General features: G+C 44.8%; 1 pseudogene; it reads right to left on the bottom strand.

Moving 5' to 3' along the window:
* Window positions 1-564: 564 nt before the first annotated feature.
* On the bottom strand, window positions 565-3,178 carry LOC101653796 (annotated as a pseudogene).
* Between the last annotated feature and the right edge of the window lie 1,652 nt (window positions 3,179-4,830).

Below are 4,830 nucleotides of genomic sequence, written 5' to 3'. Positions count from 1 at the left end.
TGCACAGTTTTAGACTGTATTAAGATGTTTAGGAGTTGGGTCTGAGACATATGAAGCAGACCTTTTGGCTGCTTCTATGGCCAATTATACCAAACCTAAAGGAAAATGTTTCCACTGTTGGAAAGTTGGGTATTTTCAAAGAGAATGTTGGCTACGCCCATCATCCAGCCTAGCTGCCAGGAGTGGCTGGGGCCAGGTTATAGAGAACCCAGACTTTGTCCCCAACCCCAATGCAAAAAAGGAAACCACTGGGTGAGCCAGTGACGCTCAAAAATTAGTAGCAAAGGGGCTCCACTAGTCAGCATAGCCACCCAATGGGGTCTGGAGGGTGCAGTTTCAGGCCTACTCAAAACACAATGCCTAAGCCTCACTCAGTGTTATCACGCAGTCCTGCCACCAGAGGGAACACAGACCTAGAGTTAACAAACCAGGTCTTTGTTTGTCTGCTTGTTTGTTTTTCACTGAAGAGTCAAAAAAAAACCTTTATGTAAAGCTTAAAAAGGTTTCTACCTGGGGCATGCTAAGTGCAAGGAGTTCCGCTTCTGAAGCAAGGAGCACTCCTATTTAGGGTTTGCGTGCTGGCTTGAAAATTGTGGGATTTGGAGGGGATAGGGTTTCAGGCTTGAAGTGCATGCTGTCTTCAAGGTTTAGGAGCTCACACTCATCTTCTTCCTCCGTGAGAAGGTTCTCGATGATGTTGAACGCAGTCTGTCCAATCTGATGGTTCTTATGAAGTTGTAACGCCTCGATTTTCTCAATGGTGCCCAGTTGTCCCAGCATGAGACGGAGCTTTTCCAAATGGCGAGATTTCACTGCAGACTGGAGAATATGGAAGATGGTCTGAAGGATGATGATAACGGTCTTGTGGTCATGGCAAATGAGCAGACTCATCAGGGGCTTCAGGACTCCAGATTGGATGAGCATGGCCAACTGATCTATGGTGCTCCCCATCGTGAAGTTAGCCACTACCCACCCACAAAGCCTCTTTTTGGACTTTAAACTCTCCATTTCTCAGCAAAGACACCAAGATGGGCAGTATGCCATGATTGATCAGCTGCTCAAGGAGCTGGCAGTTCCCTGCAGCCACGTTGCTCAGGGTCCAGGCCGCCTCCTTCTGGATGGAGGACTTTGGGTGCCTCAGGAGCTGGACCAGCACATCCAGCATGCCCAAGTCGATGGCCTCTGGGTCTGTGGATCTGTTCCCGTGGTGATGTTTCCCACCGTGCAGAGAGACGGGGTCATGATACAGAGTTCTGAGGTTTTCCTGAGCTCCACCATCCTGGGTAGAACTCCTGTGGCAACCACTTGGTCAATGCGCTCCTGGAAGCCATCGGTGAGGTAGGACTAGGCCCAGCAGGCGAGAGAACCTCGATGCCATCTTGTTGCAGGATGTTGAAGAGGGCGGGCATCATTTCCTTCACTGCCTCTTCACAAGGGTATGGGTCCTTGCTCCTGCACAGATTGGAAACGGTCCACACGATGTTTGGCAGAAACGTGATGAAAAGCCAGGGCTAGTAGATGTGGGATAATGTTGCTTGAGGTGACTATGTCTCTGAACTCTGTGTTGTCACCTGCTATATTTCCCAGGGTCCACACTGCCTGTTCGCACGCAGACACGTTGGGGGAAGGCAGGAGCTCCATCAGGGCCTGGATGGCACCTGCGTCCACGACAGCCTGGGTCAGCTCTGAGGACGCTGAGGCAATGTTGGTTAGCGCCCGGGCTGCTTCGAACTCTAGATGAGGGTAAAGGAAACACTTCAAAAAATCCACCAGCCGGAGGACCAGTCCCGCTTCCACGATCACCTTCAGGGGTGGGTTTCTCTCCTGGGACAGCAGTTCCTGGCCGTCTGGGTGGCCCAGAAACATAGGACCGGGTCTGGGCTATTCATCCCATGGACGATTTCATCCAGGTTGGGCCTGGTCCCCTCTACCACGTCCTTCGAAGATGGCTTGAAGAAAGCATCAGTGATGTTCCTTCTCTTTAAGGTATGTTCGTTCTTCTCGGCCTTCCAGAGCTCTACGCTGACCTCGATCCGCTGTTGCCGACTTGCGGATGCATCTTTGCCTCAGTATTCAGCTGGTTCAGCTGGGTCCAGGAGGGCCTTCAGCAAGTGATAAGACCGGTGTTGGGTGACCCCTACTGGATGGGACAGTAGGATTTTTATTAAGGAAATCTAGCCTAAATACTCAAAGTGTTCAAGTTGTTACTGACATTATTGATCAAAGTTATGAAGGGGAGATTAAAGCTGTAATTAAATCTGAATTCCCCTGGGTTGTAAAAAAGGGAGATTGCATAGGCCAGTTACTTTTACTTCCTTCCATTCCTATTGGTAAAACAAACACCATTTGTGGAAGAGTGCTGGAGGAGTCGAGTCAGACTTGTCCGTAAGTCATGGAGTATTTGGAAATGCTATTATGGAAAAACAAGAGCACCCCTAGATGGAGTTAATAACTGAAGGACTTGTAGATTCAGGAGCTGATGGCACTGTCATGAATCATCAACAATGGCAAAAGGCATGGCCACTAAACTGCTCCTGATGTAACATGCGGGCAATAGGAAGAATAAATGTACGAGCGGTGAAATCTCAGAGTGTACAGGGCCTGAAGGAGAATCTGGCTTCATTAAGCCCGTAGTCACATACACTCCCATAAATTTATGGGAGAGAGGTCGATTGCAGCAATGGGAGCCTGGACTGTACATTCCTCCACGGAATTCCCTAGGGCAGAACATAATGAGGAATATAGGATATAAAGGAAGTGGCTTCAGGAAAAATGAACAAGGACCTCTTTCTCCAATCGAGGTCACTCCTAAAAATGACCACCATGGCTTAGGATATTTAACTTTTTTTTTTTTGTAGGGACAGCTATTGCAAGGCCTGAACCCATTAAACTATCTTTGAAGTCAAATGATCCAATATGGATAGAACAGTGGCCCCTTAATAAAGAGACATTTTAGGATTTGCATGAGTTAGTCCAAGAGCAGCTAAGAGAAGGCCATGTTGAGGAGACTCTCCGTCCTTGGAATTCTCCTGTGTTTGTAATTAGAAAGAAATCTTACAAATGGCGGATGCGCATAGACTTAAGAGCAGTGAACTCTATCATATAGCCCACGGGGACCCTACAATCAGGCCTCTGACACTTGGCCAACTGATTTAAACAGTTCCATACTTGCGCCCATTCCATATAAAGGTGACCCAACTAAATGCTCAAGTTAAAGAACAATATCATTGATATTACAATATTACGTGTAAGTAAAATGTTCCTGAAGGTTGTTTGACAAAGGTTGCAGGAGTACATTGACAGTGAGCTGCCTGATACTCAGGCTGGATTCAGAAGAGGACTTGCAACAAGGGACATCATTGCTGATGTCAGATGGATTGGGGTTGAAAGCAGAGAATACCAGAAAGATGTTTACTTGGTTCTATTCACTATGCAAACTGAATACACCACATGGATAATAATGAACTGTGGAACACCTGGCAGAGAATGGGAATTCCAGATCACTTCATTGTGCTTATGCAGAACTTGTACATAGACCAGGAGGCAGTTGTAGAAACAGAACAATTAAGTGCTGCATAGCTTAATGTCAGGACAAGTGCACATCAGGGTTACAATCCTTTTATTCAATCTCATGATGAGAAAATGATCCAAGAAGCTGGATTAAATTAGCAAGCCTCAGGAATGGAGGAAAACTTCTTTTTTAAATTTTATTATTAATTAATTAATTAAATTTCTTTTTGAACATAAATCATTTTATTGGCTACTCTTACAGCTCTTATAATAATCCATACATCAATTGTAGCAAGCACATTTGTACATATGTTGCTATTAACATTTCCAAAACATTTTCTTTCTACTTGAGCCCTAGGTAGCAGCTCATACTTTTTCCCTTCCCATCCTTTTGAACCCTTGATAATTTATAAATTATTTTTATTTTCATATTTTACACCCTCCACTGTCTCCCTTCACCCATGTCTCTGTTCATCCTCCTGGGAGGAGGAGAGGGTTGTAGATTGATCATTGCGATTGGTTTCCCTTCCTCTCCTTGTCCCCTCACCTTCTCCCTACTCTCATGGTATCGCTACTCTCATGATTGGTCCTGAGGAAAGCTTCTTAACCACCATCAATCTGCAGATGACACAACCTTGCTTGCTGAAAGTAAGAAAGTACTTGCTGATGAATATAAAAAATTGTAGCACTCAGTATGGATTACAACTCACAATAAAGGGAAAAAATCCACTGGACCAACAGGATAACATCATGATAAATGGAGAAAAGGTAAGATTTGCCACGGATTTTGTTTTGCTTGGATCCACAATCAATGCTTGATGGAAGCAGTAGTCAAGAGATCAGAAGACATTTGCATTAGGTAAACTTGCTGTAAACGACCTCTTGAGAATATTCCAAAAAGCAAGAATGTGCTTTGAGGTCTAAGGTGCACCTGGACCAACTAAGGTGCAATTTGGACACTGAACACAGAAGACCGAAGAAGAATCGATGCATTTGAATTGTGATGCTGTAGAAGAATATTGCAAGTCCCATGACAGACAAATATCTGTCATGGAAGAAGTACGTCCAGAGTCCTCATTAGAGGCAAGGATAACTTATATACTTTGGTAATATTGTCAGGAGAGACCAGTCCCTGAAGATGGTACCTAACTACAATAACAAGAATGGTGTACAGGTGGTGGAAATAAAAATGATATAGATTAGTTAATTTGTTTATGTAATTCCTCAGTGATTTGATAATGTGGAGCTAAGAAAAAGAGGAGTCAGATGAGTCTGAGTTGTTTGGCCTAAGGAACGAGTAACTGGTGTTGCCATTTACCA

This window comes from Echinops telfairi, unplaced genomic scaffold, assembly GCF_000313985.2.
Source record: "Echinops telfairi isolate 266 unplaced genomic scaffold, ASM31398v2 ScPeMD7_3509;HRSCAF=4178, whole genome shotgun sequence".
Lineage (NCBI taxonomy): Eukaryota > Metazoa > Chordata > Mammalia > Afrosoricida > Tenrecidae > Echinops > Echinops telfairi.
The sequence above is the reverse complement of the archived record's forward strand: the minus strand, read 5'-3'. Positions and strand labels throughout refer to the sequence as shown.